The sequence below is a fragment of the Rhinatrema bivittatum genome, chromosome 3, assembly GCF_901001135.1.
Source record: "Rhinatrema bivittatum chromosome 3, aRhiBiv1.1, whole genome shotgun sequence".
In the NCBI taxonomy this organism is placed as follows: domain Eukaryota; kingdom Metazoa; phylum Chordata; class Amphibia; order Gymnophiona; family Rhinatrematidae; genus Rhinatrema; species Rhinatrema bivittatum.
Window position 1 is genome coordinate 327259272 of NC_042617.1, and position 21421 is coordinate 327280692.

Consider the following 21421-nt stretch of genomic DNA (forward strand, 5'->3'; position numbering starts at 1 on the left):
TCCTTTTTATTATTTTTGGAATTTTTATTTATACTTTTTGTTTTCCATCTGAATTGAATAATAAAGGTTCTCCTAGTTAAGCGCTAATAGTGACAGATGAGGAAGAAACTTCCTGACAGATAACACTGTCAGGAGAGTCTAAAGCCTGGGGCAATGCCAGAGGCTCTGTATCCATTGCGGGATTAACAAACAGTGCTTTGAGGGGATTCTCTGGGAAGACAGACCAGCTGGTGGTGGTGAAGAAGCAGAAATGATAATAAAAGTATCAGACTTTTGTAAATAGCCAAGACTGTAGGAATGTTACGAGCATGCTAAGGGTTAGTTAGAATGTAAAAGTATGTCAAAGGTCAGCATTAAGTTTTCCTTTTGCCTTCTGGGCTCAACTTACAAATCATATGACTTACAAGAATGCAGTCTTATTAGCATATATGAGATAAAATAATAATACCAACCAGTTGGAAAATGTTATGCAAAGAAACTAACCCTTTTGTGTGTAGGTTTGGGGGAAGTGACGTATTTAAGATGTATGGATAAGAGTGGAATATAAGAAATGCAAAATAAATAAAGTTAACTGTAGCTCAGGAACTCGAAGCTGAGCATTTACTCTATGTTGTTTGGTAAGATGCACTGCTCCTAAGATATCTTACTCATAACATAAGATTTTTTCTTACTAGATGTTGGTATTCAGTGTTTATAGTACCTTCTTCAACCCATAGGTTGTCACTGTTGTAAGCATCCCAGAGTTAATGTGAGATTAAAATAAAACTTTAAAAAAATATATTATTTCAATTCAGAAGCAATTTTGATGGCCATTCACCTTCTGAGACTTTTCAGGGCAAGGTTGCAGATGTTTTTTCTCCAGGGATTTTTGCAGAAGACTTGGATATCTTAGGATGGATCAGCTCTCCAGTGCAAAAATTCCAGAGACACTGGAGAGTGGGAGGTAGTAGCCTCATTCTCCCATTTATTGCAGAGGTTCTTCATCCATGGAGTAACAAACCAATGACACAAACAGCATTAACTGGGCATTGGCTAGTTCGCAGGCAGGATTCCTGCCCTTGAGGTTAAGAACAGGGCTTCGCAAACCTGACCTGGTGACTCCAAAGGTAATCGTGTTGTCAGGATATCCTCAGTGAATATGCATGAGAAAAATTTACATATCCTAGATCTCTCCAATGCTGAGCTTCTGAAAATGTATCTAGTGCATATACATTGGGGATATTCTGCACCCTCAATCTGGCTGTAGAATCACTAGGACAGGTTTGGGAAGGTCTGGATTACAATATTAATAATGAATCTGCAGTCTCCCTCTCACATTCTGTACTCCATCTTAGCCCAAAGCCGAAGTCATTTAAGATGCGGTCAAGGAGGAGCGAGTCCCCTTACTGCCTCCTGGAATAATTCAGGGTCTCAGCTCTATCTTGTTACAAGCAGATGTTCAGCATCATGCACAGTTTATTAGGGCTGCATCATCAATAATGTTTCACAGAAGAAAACAAAGCCATGGTCATTTCCAAAGAGAGAGAGAGAGTTTTTTTTTCTTTTAATCTTGGAAACAAAAATGATCTAACAGCCGTTTCCAGAAAGGACGAAATCCTTTCTTTCTTTTTTTTTTTTTCTTTTTTCTAACAACTTTGGAAAACTGACAAAAGATAAATCAATATACCAAGCCATCAATTCATAGCCAAGTCCAGATTAATAAATAAGGAGAAAAACCTTTTAAACAGTAAATTGAATTGTGAAGTGAATCTTTACATAGGAAAATCTAGAAATACAGTATATACATAACACTCACAGCGCACCACCTCTGTAAGGCTCTGAAGAGGAACTGCACTACTTTGCTTTTACCAGCCAATCACAATCAAAGATTGGATGACCACCACCCCCATCTGTTCTTCAATAGGATTTTTGCAGTCAGACTGTTCCAGTGCACATAATGGGAGAAACATACCCCTCACACACATACACACATACACATATGCACACATTCCCACGCCCCCAGTCAGAAGTTCTTAAATCCTACCCAGAGCTGACAAAGCACCTATGAACGGTAAACTGGAGGGAGCTCAGGTAACAGGTGGTGCATCAAGGACCTTTTACTGCATGAGAACTCTGTTAGGATTGCAGGCGTAGCCCCCAAACCTGCATATGGCAGCGCTCTTATGCAGTAAGAGCTGTCCTGTGCTTGGCATGGCATCCATCATCAGAAGCCTTACAGAGAAGGTGCTTTTATTTTTCAGTTAGTAAACAGATACACTGACTCACAAGGTGACTGGATAGGTTCGGGAAGGTCCTTTTTTCATTTTAAAAATATTTTGTTGGAATGGAATATTCCATAGTAACTCTTGCTTGCATTATTTTGCCCTCCCTCCCAACCACCCCCCAACACACCCCCACACCCCCACCCCTGCCCTCCCCAGTTCCTTGGTACTTTTCAGTGTCAGCATACAAACATGCTTCCCTATTGTACTTTTGGATTCTTGGCTACATCTGTACAAGTGCACAAAAGTGTGACGTTCTACCCTGTTATCCTCCACCAGGTGCCCGAGGGCTTGAATTGCACACAATCATCTTAACTGTAACGGGGAGAAAGCAAACAGTGAAACATGCGTGGCAGCCGCAGCGGAGTAGGAGGAAAGAGGGGGGGTGGGTCCCCTCCATACCAATTCCATCTCCCCTCACAGGCCTCTCTGCACAGCAGTGGACTGGATCCCCAGCCCCCAGCTCCCTGAAAAATACCAGCAGGGGTCGAAATTCCACCTGTTTGCAGAGGCTCAGCTCTATCATCTCACACTCTTTTTTTTCCCTCTCCCTCCCCACCCTCTCCACAATTATGTAACTTATATCCAAGAAATGCTTTTCTGTCCAGCATTTTTTTTAGCCGTGCTCCCCAAATGGGGTGCCATGTACGGGGAGGGGAGAATTTAAGAAAAGACATTGAGCAGAACAAGCCTTTACTGCTGGGTTTGCTTGGCATCCAGTCTCCGAAAGAAAGGAAGAAAAAAAAAATAAAAATGACCCACAGTGTAAACTATTTGTGCTACTTCTTACACGAGTCACATGGAAAACAAATGATAAAACAAGAACACAAAAAGCCCTAAAAAGTGTAACACTGAAAATATGGCATTAAAAATGGATAAAAGGTGTCTCTTGTAAAAAAAAAAAAAATATATATATATATATATATAATAATAACAAGAAAAAAGTATATTAGCCAATAAAATATTCTAACTCTTCCTTTAAAAGTGCATTCTTGGTAAGGAAAGAGCGGCCTTAGAGGTGTTCCTACTCTACTGTAACGCCCATGCCCACTTTTCTATTCTTCTTCTCCCTTTAGAGCTCAAACGAGTCCAAAAAAACCCTTCAATGCAAAGCACAACAGTCAGTGTAGCAGCAAACCAACAACAGGTTTCAGTTATCGGAGGGACGACGACGATAAACGAGCAACACCTCCCCCACTCCCCCAACCTTGCAATGCACGTCACTTTGCCCAGTCCCTACATTTCTAAAGATACATAGGGGAATGTACATATTGGTCCGTACGGATGTGAAAACAGGGAAGATCCAAGAGAAATTAAAAAAACAAAACAAAAAAAAAACCCTCAGAGAAAAGACTGCGAAGCTTTTTGGGAGGAGGAGGAGGAGGGATGCCAAGAAGGCCAGGAGTTCTGCTGAATTAGATGGGTTTCTCTGGTGCAAGAGATGAAGTGGTGGGGATGTCGGGGGGAGGAGAGGGGGGGTTCTTCAGCCGGAGGAGGGCTGTCTGCCGGAGTCAAAAGCCCAGTCAGTTGCGAGGAATTTTCAGCCGCGTGAGGAGACCAGACTGGCGGGATGCAGCCCAGCAACGTGGAACAGTTGGCCCTGCTCCCCTTCCTCCATGTGAGGTACCCTGTTATTCAGCATTCCTGTGAAAGAGAGCACAGCCGTCAGTCAGAAAGGATGAGGGGGTGGGAATGGGAGACAGAAAACAACCTTACTTTGCAAACTGAAAGGAAAACTGACATATTCTCTTTATGCATTTATATACCACGTTCCCCGTCTTTCACGAGGTTCTCCGAACCCATAACATAGAGTATGGTGGCAGGAAAAAAAGCGTTAAGTCCCAGCGAATCTGTTCAATTTCATTCCTGGTGCAACATCTTACACCCCAAAGTGATTTCTAGCTTTTCCTTCACTTCCTCATAAATCGGCCACTGAGCCTCTGATTATTGCAGGCTTTCTTCCATTTGTTTTGGGGCTTTTCCCTCCACCACCTCCCCTGGTGTGACCCCCCTGAAGCCTCATACTGAGATCTCTTGTTCAAGAACCCCCTTTCCACAAGCTGCTAACTGAAACATATTAATAATGCACAGGAATCAAATCTGTTTTGAGAAAAGTAAAACTGTAGAACAAGGGGGTCATAATATGAAGCTCCAAGGGTGCTGAGTTAGGACCAATGTCAGAAAACATTTCTTCATGGAAAGGGAGGTGGATACATGCAACACCCTCCCAGCAGAGGTGATGAGGACAAGTGCGGTAATGAAACTCAAAAGGGCGTGGGATAAACAGAGGATTCCTAGTGGCTAAAAGAAGGAAATGAAGAAAAAGAGTAACCCATATTAACTGGGGTAACCTGTGCAGAGCAGCAATTACCCTAAGAATAAAATAATAATAATAAAAGCTTGCTGGGCAGACTGAATGGACCACTTGGGTCTTTTTTTTGCTGACACCTACTATGGAACAACAAACACAGCTCAAACCTTCCAAAAGTGCACTAGTATGTAATGCATTTTCTCTAAAACTAATGTTTGGATCTGGACTATCCAGCTCACTATCTTGTAAACCACTAAATGTTTCTGGCGTTTCAATTTATGATCTGGCAACCAAAGAAACATAGAATGAAAGAAAGACATAAGCCTTCTGCAAAAAAAACAAAACCAAAAGTCGTCCCTGCTAACTCCCAGAAGATACAGTGCGCATATCCTCCCTCAGTCCCTGCTGATTCTCAGCAAATACAATACACACACCCTCCCTCAGTCCCTGCTGACTCCCAGCAGGTACAATGCATGCACCCTCTTCCTCAGTCCCCACGGATTCGCAGCAGGTACAATGCTCAATTTACGAGTATCCATTTTCTTAATCCTTGACTGTGTGTGGGTTAGGAAAATGGACACTCGTAAACTGAGCGTTCGCTTTCCTAACCCGTGCACAACCACGTCTCCTGGGTGCCCAATGCCATGGATGCACTAGGGGGGACGCAATTTATCCCTAGTGTATTCCTTTTAACGTGGCAGCTCATTAAAATATGCCATCATTCTTAAAACAGCATCAGTTCATCCACTTATTAAGAAATCACAAGCTAATAGCCTGGATCTAAATAACTTTAGGCCAATATCATCAAGTTCATTTCTTATAAGACTATCAAATCCACAACCCTCAAACAATTACAACTCTGTCTGGATGACAATGCGATTCTTGATAATTATCAATGTGGTTTTAGACTAAAGTTCAGTACTGAATCTTATTAAGATCTAATTTAGACTATGTGATCAGGAGTATTGATAGTGGGGCAAGTTTTCTTCTGGCCCTTTTCGATCTGTCTTCTACCTTTGACACTTTAAATCATAAAATCCTCTGTATTAGATGAATGCAAATTGGACTTAGTCTTACTTCCTATCTTTCTGATAGAGTATTCCCAGTAAGAATTGGTGACACTACCTCGGCCTGGATTCCTCTTGATCTCATCTCTTTCTGCAACCCTTTTTAACATATATCTTAGACCATTATGTAAGCTACTCTCTGGCCTCAGCCTTCATTATTATTTATATGCCAATGCCATTCAGTTTTTGATCTCTTGTCAAAATGATGTCAAAAGTTCCTTAGATTTACTTAACATCTCACTACTATTTCAATGTGGTTAGCCTATAACCATCTATCGCTTAATGCGGGAAAAACAGAGATCATACCGCTAAGAAGGAGATCAAATTTAAATTTTCCCAGCAAATTTAGCTTTCTAGAAATTCCCATTGTTCATGAAGTTAGAAACCTTGAAGTAATATTTGATTCAAACCTTTCATTTGCACCACATATCAAGTCATTGGTTAAGACCTCATTTTGAAAATTTAGGATGTTAAGACGTTTAAAACCATATTTAGATTTTTCTGATTTTCTTTTGGTTTTTCAAGTTTTAATCCTTTCAAATTTGGATTATTGTAATTCTTTATTCCTAGGGTTGCCTAAATACATACTGCAATCCTTGCAGATGATACAGAATTTTGCTGTAAGAATCCTAATGGGCTCTTCAAAATTTGAACACATCTCTCCAGTATTAAAATCTCTACATTGGCTTCCGATTGAATATAGAATTCAATATAAAGTTTTAGTAGTTCTGTTACATTATTATGCATGTTATTAATTGTAAGCCGCTCAGAATTTTAGATGAAGCGGCATAGACATTTTTATAAATAAATAAATCGCATGACCAGGAGACGTGGCTATGCACACGTTAAAAAAAAATGGGTGCTCAGTACGAGTGCCTGTTTTCCCACGTGGATTACTGCATCGACCCCACAGTGTATAATCAGAAGAATATTCCAGAGGGCTTCATAATCACATCTAGCAAAAAGGCGGAGATGCCTGCTGCTCCACCTGACCAGGTTTCACTCGTTGTCTGAGGCAGAGACTGGTGAGGAGCTGGAGGGCAAAGCTCCTCTCTCTCTGATTCGAGACTGGCAAGAGCAGGTTTGAAACGCTAAAGAACCTTTTCAGCCTTGGAGAATAATAAAACACTTGCAAATTGAAACACAACCTGTAATTCACTGGTGGCCAACCCACTGACCATGTAAATCATGAGACTGCTGTTCCATTGCTTAATGAACAACAGCAGGCACACTTTAATTGTCTGATTTATTTAAAGGGTTTCATCCTATTCTATGCCCATGGGAGAAACCATCACCTAAGAACCAGTCCAGAAGTCTCTGTACTGTCTAACCTCATTATTTTTTACCTTTTAAGCTGGGTGAAAATATTAGAGTCTATAACTTCCCTCTAAACTATCTGAGTAAAAAAAACCTACACACACAAAGAAAAAGAGATATAGCCGTGATTTTGGGAGACTCCTGAATCTTATCTTAGACTCCTGAAATTCTCCATAGTAGCATAGTAATGAAGGCAGATAAAGACCAAATGGTCCATCCAGTCTGCCATTTCCACTAACCCCCACCCCTTGTTTATTTTCGATTCATAGTTGCATTCAAGAAAATTCCCACCCCACGATAATACCTGGATTGGGCCACAACCGCAGTGTTTTCATCCATTCTATCTACAGTAGTTTAAATATTTATTTTCAGTGCAGAGGCTCTCAGCCCCTGGGAGGAGGGAAGTCCCAGTCATTGCTCCATGATAAATGCCTAGTAGTGGCTTTAGGATGACTGCAGGGTTCCAGAATGAGCCCCAGGGTATGATCCCCAGCCGAGGCTTGTCATGTCACTATGATGATTGGGCTAGGTGAGTTGTGTGAGGATATAAAATCACCTGGTAGTTGTGAATGACGGCATGTGGTGCCTGTTACCCCAGCTGTAGGTCTGATTGAGCTAGAAATGCAAAAGGAGCAGTAGGAAACTGCTGTGACTCCCCCCCAAAAAAATTCCATTTAAAAGGGGGGGGTCTAATTTGATTGCTCAGCAGCAGGGTTGTGTGCTGCCATTTGCAAGACCCAAGTTTGATTCTTGGGTCCAACTCTCACTCCCTGGACTAGCCGGAGCTAGGGAAGTTGCAGAGGCAGCACTCACAGCCTCTAGGGGAGAGAGGCAGTCCCAGTCTTTCTTCAATGATAACATTTAGTAGCCAAACTTAGGGTGCAAAAGGAATGTGAGAAAGTGTTAAGTCTGGATCTTTGGCAAAATTAGCAGCTGTCCAACAAAACTCATGAAAATTACCCCCTGTCAGTATACTATAATCCCTTCAAAGATGAGGGAACCTGTGAGGCTCAAATGATAAAACATTTGGTTGGTCCAGTGAAAGCTATCACAAACTTTGAAGCACCTGTACATAATTAAGTTTTTAAACAATTTTTTTCTCCCTTCTCCTCTCCTGTAGTTTGTACATTTGGAAATTTTGAAAGCTAGCAAACCCAATCATTTAACCAATGTTCCACAATTCATGAAAGTAATTATAAGGTAACAGAAACCTGCCAATCCTGTTGTGCTGGAGGTGGACCCTTGGCCTGGTGCAGGATTGGTTCGGCCCTGCCACCAGGAGGCGGAGCACAGGAGGAGACAGAGGCTAGCTGGAGCTTCGCCAATAGTAACCCGGAGTTTCTGCAGGTAAAGCTCAGACTGTGCCATCATCAATTAAGAAAGCACATATTTCAAATATATTTTTTTAAATGTAATGTTTTAATTTATTTGTGGGTGTTTGAATATGGTTATTTTTGCTTTTAGTGAGGCTGTTACATGGTCTGTATAATCAGGTGGAAAAAGATCATGAGGGAAGAAAGTAATATACATGGGGGAAACACCTAGGCATATGAGCATACAATAGCACTAGAAAGGTACAATCCACAGAAGAGGAAAGAATCACAAGCAATAATGGACAGAACAAATTATGGCCTAGATTCATCAATAACACATTGATAGCACATGTGTTATCAAAAAGGGATGTGTTTATGGAACTTACTGCTTTTATAGAGGTATTATTGCATTGTGTGGTAAACTTAGTGTATGCTGTGATAATCCCTATTTTTCACATCCTGTGAGAGCAAGAGCAAGAGCCTATCTACAAGGCCCTCATAGTAGTTAAGTATTTATATCTCTATAGGAGGTCCACCTGATAGGTCGAGGTGAGGTGTTAGTGGTGGTTTTGGGTTTAGGGACCAGTTTCACAAGTAGAGTTAGACAAATGAACAGCACAGTACACCTTGGTGAAGATTTGACATCATTTGGAGTGAGGAAAGTCTCACAAAGATGAAATTTCTACTATGTTCTCTCATCCTAGCTTGGTGGACTCTATAAATATAAATATATATAAATCGTCACCAAGGTGTACTGTACTGTTCGTACATCTGACTCTACATGAGAAATGGGCCCCTAAACCCTAAACCACACTAACACCTCACCTTGACCTATCAGATGGCCCTCCTATAGAGATAGAAGTAGGTGCACACGGTGCAGCCCTCCCCAGAGATGCTCTCTCCCATTCCATCTCCCCCCATGGCCAAAATGCAATTCCAAAACTTTATCACAAATTGCGTTATGGCCATATCGCACAGCTTAACGCCAGGGAAAAGGTGTAGTTATTTCCGGCGTTAAAACCATGTGTTATGCTATCGCACTGCCTCTAGTTTTACTAATTTCTGCCCAATATCCCGCCCCAATCCTGCCCCCCCAAAAAAATTTGCATTTGCACTGTGTTGTACAGCATTTTTCGTATGTGATAATGCATTAACGCCATAACACGCTTTGTTGCATGACCTCCTATATGAGAAACACAGAAAGCGCACATGCTTTTTCTTTGCATGCAATAGGCAACTGCACCTAAAGCTTAATCAGGCCTAAAAAATGTTAAAAAGCAGTGCTTATAACTTGTGCAAAAGCCAAACTAAGCAGCTGTCAGGACTGGTTGCTAGTAGGACAACCCAAGGCAGCTTCAAGGAGGAAGGCAAGCAGACTAACCAGGAACACAGAGAATAGTTACATTCTAGGAGGAATGACCTCAGTGACTGATCAGAAAACCAGTGCCAGTAAATAAAGGTTACTGGAAACAAGGAAGTGTTCCCAGCAACTAGAAGACTGCCCAGCCATCTTTACCATGGAACCTGAACTTCTTGCTCCTTTATCCAAAGACTTTGCATCCTTGACCACACATTAACCCTTATGCCAGATTTTCTAGCACTGCTTTACATGTCTTTCTAGCTGTCCCTGTGAACAGCTTGTGGAAAATCCAAACCTGACCTTTACTTGTTTAACCTCCTGCATTGCCAGGAATCCAGTTTGGACTATTACAGAGCCAGGACCCTCATATAAATCTGGACCATAGACTGCACATCCGGAGCCCAAGACTCAGATCCTGCCCAGATGGGAACCTGACAGTTGTATACACATGGAAAATACCAGAACATAATACCTGTGTTACTAGGAAGTGTGATAAACACAAACACTACATGAAAACATACTTTCAGTAACACAAAAGCAACCATGCTGGCCATTGAGAGACAAGTAAAGGAATAAAGTCTATCGTGTGGCTGTCTTGGACCTCTCAGAGCTGGCCTTTTGGCCCCCCTTGTACCCCTCCAGGTGATCCAGGAACCACTGAGGTACCCCTGAGTTAACATGTTGACCATAACCAAAAACAGGCAGAAATATGCCATACTCCAACCCCTCACAAGATTGAGGGTCGAACTCCAAAACACAAGAGAGAACACACTCATTAGTTCACAGCCTAGAGAAGGTCAAAGCAACCTATACAACTATTATCAACATAACACAGTAGATGGCACCAAATAAAGACCAATTGGCTCTTTCAAACTATCCAGTTATTCACACACACTACTAAGGACATATTCCAGCTGCAAAAGCTTTCCTGCTTTTAGGATGTTGCTCCTTATTAAGTCTTGTCTTCCTCATTGGTTTTCTAACATTCTGGGCAGATAAGCATAGAAGTTCCCAAACTTAATCCAACACCAGTTCTCCTTTCCTTAAATGTCTTACCACCAAGCTTTGCAATAACCTAAAAAGCTAGTAAAGCTAGTGAGACTGCTGCTCAAACATCCAACCTCCTAGGTCCCCAGGGCCTTGAGGGGCCAGTACCCAGTCACCACAAGCCTGATGGCATCAACCCAATTATTTTCTGAGGAATTACAGTGTGCTGGTGCCAACTCATTTACCCAATAACCTGTATCCCCATTATCCACCCCATTTCTTCTTATCTCCTCTTGCCTCTGCTCTTAAGAGGAATAAACGGTGGCGACTTTCCAGCCCTGTTCCTACCACTGTCCTCTATATCTGTGCCAAGCACTGTCCTCTATATCTGGGCCAAGCATGCTTGAATTCTGTCACAGTACTGGTTTCCACAAGGAATCGATGAATCAGGGAGCAACTAGTTTCCAAATGAATACAAAATTATTAACTAGTTGACAAAATGTATTTGTCAAAAATTTTATCGGAGATAATTTGATGAAATATGATTGCTAAAATAATACACTTTATTGAAAATCAAGACTTTTTTTAAAACTTTATCTTTTCATAAAGTTATTAAATTTTGATGAAGGGAAGACCTCAGTATTGGCACAAAATCTGATGATTCAGAAATTTACTGACCAATTGTTGCAGTCACTGGTCTTATCCCTTTCTTTTTATTTTTAACTTTGAACTTGTTAACTAAAATGTTCTGTCAAAAGATAATTGCTGTAAATAATTATAGAAGAGCAATTCGGTTATTTCTTTGACGTGAGTTTTCAAAAACCAGCTCTCTCAAGAGACAGTTAATATAAGTAATGGTGGAGGAACAGTTCAATTGTTACTTTCTATTTGAAATAAGTTCATAAAAACTGGCTCTCTCACAGTATCACATTCAACTCCAGAATCTTTATAATCTGGTAACTACCAGTATTGCTGCTTAGTAGCCCATTTTATCTTATGACTTCAATCGGGAAAAAACCTCATATGTCGTAACGGTAATGTAATCCGAGATAAATAGGAGCAAGAAACACTTATCTCGCAACTTGATATTCTTTTTTTCTGTTCCTGAATACTTGCTTACAACAACCAAAGTTTTTGTTGGACCACCGCCAACGATGTCAACGTTTCGATTCAAACGCTGCTTCAGGTCGGACTGGTTACTATGTGAACTTTCCGTTTAAAGAGTCGGGCTTAGTTTTACTGATGTGTCCATTTCTTTTCTACATGACATGGCCTATAATTGCATAATGCATAACTGTCCTGCCTCTACAGGCGTTTTCTGTTTATTTATTTATTTATCAAGTTTTATATACCGTCATTTGGATTCATCATCATAAATCCATCAAAACGGTTTACAACAAATATGAAGGTTACAATGTTAAGGGGGATAAACAGGGTTTCAAAAAGATTCAAACTGTTGTTAAACATAGGAGTATCAAATGCTAGTTATTTACTGTTCTGTTTTACGTTTAACTTCTTAGTTGTAGTCCATAGTTGTGATAAGTTCATTTATTCATTTAATCTTCAGGTTGAAGTGGAGGGTGAAGTTGTTGTGTTGTTTATTCTCCATTGTCCTGCTTTCACAGTGTACTGCTTCCACAGCAGCTTTTCTGTTTCTCTTCCTAATGTTGTGTTCTGCTTCATTCTACATAGTTTCTCATTTTCTGTTACTGCTAACTGGTCAACTTCTGCTATATTCAGTGCATTTGGCTCTAAAGGGTTAACTTCTGACTGGGAAGCAGGGGTTAAACATAGAAACATAGAAATGATGGCAGAAAAGGACCAAACGGTCCACCCAGTCTGCCCAGCAAGCTTATGGCAGTATCTGCTGCGCCGTGCAGGTTACCCCCATGCTTATCAGTTTCCCAGACTGTAAATGTCAGGGCTCTCTTTGGTTGCTGTCTGAATCTAATTCTCCTTTACCCCTTGCCGGTGAAGCAGAGAGCAATGTAGGAGTTGCATCAAAAGTATCAGGCTTATTGGTTTAGGGTAGTAACAGCTGCATCAGCAAGTTATCGCCATGCTTATTTGTTCCCCAGACCGTAAAAGTCTGGGCCCTTGTTGCTTGCTATCTAAATCCAATTCCCATTGTCCTCCTGCCATTGAAGCAGAGAGCAATGATGGAGGTGCATTAACAGTATGAAGGCTTATTGGTTAAGGCTGCACCAGCAAGTTACTCCATGCACTCTTTTCTTTATTTCCATCCTCTAGCCTTTAGGGATCCACAGTGTTTATCCCATGCCCCTTTGAATTCTTTCACTGTTTTCATCTTCACCACCTCCTCCAGAAGGGCAATCCAGGCATCCACCACCCTTTCTGTGAAGAAATATTTACTGATGTTGGTTCTGAGTCGTCTTCCCTGGAATTTCATTTTGTGACCCTTAGTTCTACTGATTTCATTCCAACGGAAAAGGTTTAATGTTTGTGCATCATTAAAACCTTGGAGGTAGATCTTTAAAAAGTACGCGCGCGCGAACAAAAGTACGCCGGATTTTATAAGACACGCGTATCTTATAAAATCCGGGGTCAGCGCGCGCAAGGCTGTGCAAAATCGGCAGCCTGCGTGCGCTGAGCCGCGCAGCCTGCCTCCGTTCCCTTCGAGGTGGCTCCGAAATCGGAGCGGCCTCGGAGGGAACTTTTCTTCCGCGTCCCCCCACCTTCCCCTCCCTAACCCACCCCCCGGCCCTACCTAAATCCCCCCCCTACCTTTGCTGGGCAAATTACACCTGCTTGAAGCAGGCGTAACTTGCGCGCGCCGCCTCGCATCCCCCGGCACAGGCTGCAGTGCCGGGGGACTTGGGACCGCCCTCCCGGCCCGCCCCCGAACCGTTGCCACGCCCCGGACAGCCCCCTGACACGCCCCCTCCCACCCCTTTTACAAAGCCCCAGGACTTGCGCGCGCCGGCGGCCTATGCAAAATAGGCGCGCCGGCACGTGAGTGCCCTGCGCGCATAAATCTGGGAGGATTTACGCACGCAGGGCTTTTAAAATGTAGCCCTTGGTGTTTTAACTCGTGTTTTTCAGTCAACTCTGGTCAGGCCTGTGTGATTCAGCAGCTATTCTGGCCGACCGTACAGAATTATCCTCATTTTACAGTATGTTGAGCTGTTATAGAGACTTGTACGGTGTGAAGCCACAACAGCAATGCATGCTTTGAATACTGAGAGGCCGATTCAATATAAAGCGCGGAAAGTGGGCGCTGAAAAGTCAGCGCCCGCTTTCCTAATGCGCGCATGGTGCCCGCAAGGGGGATGCCATGCAATACTCAAATTAGGGGGTCGCACTAGCAATGAGGTGCTAGGGTCGCTTGCGCAACCTTAGCGCCTCCTTGCTAACGTGACCCCGCCGCGGCTGCCGATTATGAAAACCGACGCCGGTAAACTCAGCGTCGCTTTTCATAATCGGCCGTCTACCAGTAATGAAAACAGCCGCCGAGTTTACCCACGTCGGTCTTCATAACTCGGCAGTCTGCCAAGTTATTTTTTTTTTTATTTTTTACTTAAAAAAAAGAAGTACAGAAAAGCAGTTTTTTCTGCTTTTCTGTACTTCTTTTATCTGCGCTCAGCTATTATAGCTGAGTGATAAATGTGCGTCTGAGACACACATTTATTTTTTTGCATGCAGAGTGAATGAGTAATAGGCTCATTCACATGCATTTACATATGATGAGCGCTATCTCATTCACTCCGCATTTGACGCAGGTTAAATAGGCGTTAATCCCCCTATTGCATTAGGGGGTGGATTAGCGCCTATTTAACCCGCATCGGAGTGCTCAGCTGAGCGCACTGTATTGCATCGGCCCCTGAATGAGGTGTGCACATGTAAGTGAAAGGTGTGTTTTTTCCAGGATGCTGCCACTGTTGTACCTCAATGGGCAAGCCAGCTGTCATTCCCTGAGAGAGAATGAAGATTGTGTAGCTAAATCTTTGCATTTTAACACCTGCTAGCCTCCCGGCCACCAACTGTTAATGCAATGCAGCTTGCTAACTTATTGGTGGTGTTTTTTTGAAACCGTAAGACATGGGTTTATGTATATGTGTGTGCATGTGACTTATGCTTTTCCCTCACTGATTCCAATGGAGCCATTCTAAATAAGTGTTTGAGAATGTATATAAATGAGGCAGTGTGGAGACTGAAGTGCGAGAAAGCAGTTTTGGCTTTCTGCCCTAATTCATGTTGATGTTGTTCATGGACCATGTTCCATGTGCCTCCCCTGTGCTTCTCTATACTGATGTCAAAGGAGTGACACTACAGGGGTAATATTCAGTCACTGGCAGGATTGCAAAATTAACCAGATAAACTTATCCAGCTAATTTTGTGGGGATATTCAGTGGTGCAGCCAGACTATGAATATAGCCGGCTATCTTAAAGATAGCTGATAACTTTATCTGACTGGTTTTAGGGCTACTTTATAGCACCAACAGAGTTAGCTAGGTAAGTTATCTGGCTAACTCTGAAAATCAGAGTTAGCCAGATAACTTATCCGGCTAATTTTACTTTGCCCTGGAACTCCCCTACATTATCCGGTTAAATTTTATATAGAAAATGAGTTATCCATCTATAATTTAGCTAGATAAATACCCAAAATATTCAAAAGTTAGCATCTAGCCAGAAAACTTGTGAGTTATCCGCTAAATACCTCTGAATATTGACCTCTACATGTCCGAAAGGGATAATGAGACTCATATAAATCGTAATGAGGCTATAAATGCCTTCTATGGCCCAGAACAAGGCTGGTCCCAAATGCCTCATTAACAGCCTATGTGCTGCTATTTGGCCTTGCAAGGCTGATTTTTTTTTTTTTAATTTCAGGTTAGCTTTAAAAATATATAGCCAACCCTTCTGAACAGATAATTACCACGGCCTCCTTTTCTGCCTCATACTGGGATAATCAGTCCCTAAGTGCCGAAATCCTTTAGGATAAAATGTTCAGTGCACCACACTGTTTCACATGATCTGTAAGAGTCATTCCAGGTCGCACTTTCAACCTTGGGTGAGTCACCATAAAGGGATATTTTTCCTGAATTCCAGTGGTTCAAACGGTGTTTAAGAAAGGGGAGCCACTATCACTTATGTTAGTGATGGGTGTCCACCAAATCATCTCTGTCATAGTCTTCCTTGGAAAAGGGTCCCTATGCCTGTTGCACTGAATGCACACCACATGACCAGCCACAGGGCAAATACTGGGAAAGAACATTCATAAATACAAGGGCATGGACAAAAGGAAAGGCGCACACTGTTTATTCCAAAATAAATTCTAAACATTTCCCCTTAATGACCAAAGAAAGAAGCACCAGACACAAAAATAGAGAGGATAAAGCCCCAAGAGCATTCCCAAGTGGAGCTTTGCTCTCCTTCCCCATGAACTCAAAATCTCCAAAAGGTTACCAGATCCTTAACAGATCTATCCTCTGGTTTAAACAAGGAAGTTGAAATTAACCAGTACAATAATAGAGAATGAAAATGCCCAAGGACTGCATGCACATTCAGAATCACCAGCTTCATCCAATTACATGTCCACATCGTTCTTTGTTACTTTTAATGCTCCATTGGGCTTTCAGCTCAGACAGAACCTGCCCTGACCAGGCTATGAAGCCAAGAGCCTTCATGCACAGCTACCTGAGAGGAGAGGGGCTTGGTTCTCCCTTTTATTTCCTCCACTAAGAGATGCAGGCTACAGCATCCAACAAGAGCAAACTCCTTGATCCAGGCAATAGGTGTCTGCCACACGATGACTGAGACTCTCTCTTCTCTTCCTCATCACCCCTCCCCCCATCCATGACTCCCAGACGCTGTAACTGCTGCTGCCTCCAAAGCATCCCCAGCACCTGCTGGCCTGAAGGGCAGGAATTGAGCCTGGTTCATGCAGCAGGCACAATCTCTTTGTTCTGGTGATGGTGGTGGTGATGGTGGTAGTGGGGGAGGAAAGGGCTTGGGAAAGAAGTTTGGTTTGGGCGATTCATTTCAAAATGTCAACTCGAGCAGTTCATAAAATCTTTTAAATACTTAATAGATTAAGAGATGGCAAATACAAGCACCAGACCTACGGGTCGATACAATAAAAGTCGCAGGAGAGCAGGCGAGCGCCTGCTCTCCTGTGCGCGCGATTTAGTATTCAAATGAGGGCCCGCAGTAAAAAGACTTTTTTGACAGGAGCGGCGGCTGTCATCATCGGGTTCGGAAACTGGACGCCGGCAAAATTGAGCGTCCGGTTTTCAACCCGCAAGCCGGGGGCTAATTTAAAATTTTTTTTTAATTTTTTAATTATTTTTTACTTTTAAGACCTCCGACTTAATGAAGCTATAAATGCCTTCTATGGCAGAAAAGCAGTTTTTTCTGCTTTTCTGTACACTTCCCCGGCGCCAGCAGAAATTAATGCCAGTCTTTGGGCAGGCGTTAATTTCTGAAAGTAAAATGTGCGGCTTGGCTGCACATTTTACTTACTGAATCGTGCGGGAATAACTAATAGGGCCATCAACATGCATTTGCATGTTGCGGGAGCTATTAGTTTCGGGGGGGGGGGGGTTGGCCGCACATTTTCGACGTGCTATTACCCCTTACTGAATAAGGGATAAAGCTAGCGTGTCGAAAACGCATGTCCAAACGCGGGTTTACAGTACACTCCGCCGGAGCGCACTGTACTGTATCGGCCCGCTAGTGCAGAAACACACATGCTCTGGATAAACAGATTATAATTGCTCTAAGTGTAGCTTTAAAATATCAAAGGAGACCACTGATGGAGCACAGAACTTGGCAAAGAAGAGAAAACCCAGTAGTTCCTTTCACTCTGCTCCTAATCTAAGCAATTTTAAAAGCTCTGTGTCTATATATTTCTCCTAGGACAAGCAGGATGGTAGTCCTCACAGATGGGTAACATCATCAGATGGAGCCTGGCATGGAAAAGTTTTGTCAAAGTTTCTAGAACTTTGACTGGCTCATTGAGCATACCCAGCATGCCACTATTTGTGCTTCCACGCAGGGTCCCTCTTCAGTCTCTTTTTTCCACAAAGTAGTTGCTTCGCGGCTCTGGAGCTCTGCTCTTCGTGTTTTCTTCAAAGTGTTCCCAGTCATTTTTCGACTTTTTACTTCGTCAGGTCCCTCTTCTCCAGTTGGTGCCTGTCCAGCGGCGTGATGGGTGCTGATTTTCCCTTCATTGAGGTCGATTCCCGATGTGTTGCTCCTCGGTGGCCACTGGCAATCAACCGCTCGCCGGCTGTTTTTCATGGCGTCATTCGGTTTTCGACGGTGCCCTCAGTGCCCGTGAACCATGTCTATTACTGATCCGCCCGAGGCCTGCATCCTCTGCCTGGGGGCGTAGCACGATGTCCGCGTGTGCCATCTTTGTGATCAGATGACCCCCAAGGGCCGTCGTGCCCGTCTGAATAAGATGGAAAAGCTTTTTGGAGCCAAAAAGTCTTATCCATTCACTCCGGCGTCGGGGGCATTGACACGTTGAGGCTGAGGGGAGCCACTGGATACGCCAGTGGGCCCGTCTCTTTCAAGAGGAGCTGGAGATAGGCCATCTCCGATGTCGTCGCTGAGGGAAGGCCGCAATTCGGTTGGCAGGCCGGGGAAATCGTAGTGAGGTGACAGGAACCGACCGAAAAACAGGGCATAGTACTCACCAAGCATCAGTTAAACGTACGCGAGGGGAGACCCGCACAGGGAAAAAGCATTTGTGAAGTAAAAGTTTAAGTGTTTCCGTTGGGAAAAGTTGTGAGAATTTTTCACAGAGCTCCTAACCGCTATGCTTACTGCAGAGCGGAAAAAAGAAGACTGAGGGGAGACACCTGTGGTCACAGGGATAATTGCAGGCTGAGCATGCTCAGTGCACTGTGTGCCAGCGTCAGTCAAAGCTATATAGAAACTTTGACAGAAAAGTTTTGTGTAGCAGGGCTCCGTCCACTCACGTCACCCATATGTGAGGACTAACATCCTGCTGTCCTGTGAGAATACCTGTTACAGGTAAGCAACACTTGCTTTCTCACCATCATTCGCCGAAGGTACTAGCTGAACTTCAGGGACGTCCCTGCAGACTCTCCCCCACATCCATTGTGGGCTTTGTCTGCTTCTCAGGAAATACTTCTAAACAGAGCTCTCCACTGTTCTAATGGCCGAAGCGGTGGAACCTGTCCCCCTCCATCAGCAGGGCAGAGGGTTCTACACTCGGTATTTTTTGATACCAAAGAGAACTGGGGGCCTATACCCTATTTTCGGCCTGAAAGCCTTTAACAAACACCCTGATCCCACTCCTAAGAAAAGGAGACTGGCTCTGGTCCCTTGATCTGAAAGATGCCTACGCCCACATTGCAATCTTCCCGGAACACAGGAAGTATCTTCGCTTTGTGGTGGGAAAGGATCACTTCCAGTATCGAGTGTTGCATTCAGCCTTGCGTCAGCCCCCCAGGTCTTCACAAAATAGGGCACACCTCCGACGTCAGGGAGTGCATGTGCTCCCCTACTTGGATGACTGGCTGGTCAAAAGCACCACTCAGCAGGGGGCACTTCGCTCCTTACGTATGACCATCCAAATGCTGAAATCTCTGGGGTTTTTCATTAGTTATCCCAAGTCCCACCTCAGCCCATCGCCACATCTGGGCTTCACCTGGGCCAGGCTGGACACGGTTCAGGTCAAGATATTTCTGCCCCACAATCGAGCTCTTGTCCTGACATCGCTGGCGAGCTTGGTACGCAGCCATCAACAGGTTTCTGCTCATCTGCTTCGTTTTTTGGGTCACATGGCTGCGTCTGTCCATGTCAACCCCTTGGCCTGCCTGTGCATGCGCAGGGCGCAATGGACCTTACGGTCACAGTTGCAGCAGACATCCCAGGATTTTGGGGTGTGTGTGTCCACGTCACGCTGCCTCTCCGAGTCTCTCTGTCCTGGTGGGAGAATCTATCTAACCTGGAGCAAGGGGTCCCTTTTCAGGTTTCCCCGCCTCAGGTGGTGTTTACCACTGATGCCTTCCTCTTGGGATGGGCTGCACATGTGGACGATCTCCCTAAGCAAGGTTGGTGGACGGCTTAGGAAGCTCTATGTCAGATCAACTTCCTAGAGCTTCGAGCAATTTGCTACCCCCTTTGAGAGTTTCAAAACTATTTGTCCCACAAGGCAGTCCTTATTCGGACATAATATCAGGTAGCAATGCAGTAGATCAACAACAGGAAGGCACTGGGTCGTTCTTCTTCTGTCAAGAGGTGTACAGATTTGGTCCTGGGCTCTGTCGCAGGGCATGCCTCTGAGAGCTATGTACCTAGCCGGAACAGAGAATGTGGTGGCGGACCATCAGAGTCGAGCATTCCGGCCACACGAGTGGTCGCTGGATCCATCAGTGGCGGTCCAGATCTTCCTCCAGTGGGTCCCCGGATGTGGGTCTTTTTGCCTCCCCCTACAATTGCAAAGTGAGAAAATTCTGCTCCCTATTCAGGACAGATGGTCTTCCAGCTTCGGACGCCTTTGCCCGACATTGGGGCACGGGTCTCCTGTACACATATCCTCCACTTCCGGTGGTCATGAAGACTCTCTTAAACTCCAGCAGAACCAGGGGATCATGATTCTCGTGGCCCCTTACTGGCTCAGACAGGTCTGGTTCCCGCTCCTTCGGGACATGTCAGCTAGATAACCCATTCATCTGGGGACCTCTCCCAATCTGATCACACAGGATCAGGGCAGACTGCACCATCCAAACCTCCAGGCGTAAGCCTTGACAGCCTGGATGTTGAGCGCCTAGTCCTGCAGTCCCTGGACCTGATACCATATCTTGGGATTGGTAGCTTCCAGGAAGCCTTCTACCAGGAAGTCTTATCGACTGACATGGAGGAGGTTCTCAGTCTGGTGCAAGGGACATGGCTTGGATCCTTTCACCTGCCCTACTCCGAAGTTGCTTGACTATCTGTGGCACCTCTCAGAGGCTGGGTTAAAAAACAACTCAGTCAGAGTGCACCTGAGTGCCATCAGTGCTTACCATCAGGGTGTCGGTGGTATGCCCATCTCTGTGCAACCCACTGTGGGGTGGTTTCTGCAGGGCTTGCTTCAGCTGAAGCCTCCCCTTTGGCCTCCTGTTGTGTTCTGGGACCTCAATGTAGTTTTGGCGCAGCACATGCATGACTCTTTTAAGCCTTTGCGATCCTGCGATCTTAAGTTTCTGACCTGGAAGGTTCTCTTCCTGGTGGTAGTCACTTCGGCGCGCAGAGTTTTAAGCTTCAGGCGTTGGTTACATATCCGCCCTTCACAAAATCTTTTCATGATTGGGTGGTCCTGTGTATGCAACCTAAATTCCTGCCTAAGGTGGTGACTGATTTTCATCTTGATCAGTCCATCATTCTGCCCACCTTTTTTCTGAGGCCTCATTCTCACCAGGGCGAACGGGCTCTGCACAGTTTGGACTGCAAGAGGGCTTTAGCATTCTATCTTGAACGCACAGTAAGCCACAGGCAGTCTTTGCAACTCTTTATATCCTTTGACAGGAGCAGGCTGGGTGTTGCAGTGGGCAAGCAAACTGTCCAACTGACTGGCGGATTGTATCTCCTTCTGCTATGCGCAGGCCGGCCTTCAGCTTGGAGTCCGCATAAAATCTCACTCTGTGAGAGCCATGGCAGCATTGGTTGCTCACTTACGAGCGGTTCCCATTGCCAAAATCTGTAAGGCCACAATGTGGAGTTCCCTATACACATTCGCCGCCCACTACTCCTTGGACAAGGATGATCGACATGACAGTAGCTTCAGCCAATCTGTCCTTTGCAACCTCTTCCAGGCTTAAACCCAA

General features: G+C 44.2%; 1 protein-coding gene across 2 annotated transcripts in view; it reads right to left on the reverse strand.

The window, feature by feature from the left end:
- Positions 1–2413: 2413 nt before the first annotated feature.
- The window catches only part of SOBP (sine oculis binding protein homolog), a 379042-nt gene continuing 360034 nt past the window's right edge, over positions 2414–21421 (reverse strand). For both annotated transcript variants that reach the window (XM_029595316.1, XM_029595317.1), the window contains one exon: positions 2414–3905. The gene's annotated coding sequence lies outside the window, so the exon portion shown is untranslated. The remainder of the gene's footprint in view (positions 3906–21421) is intronic.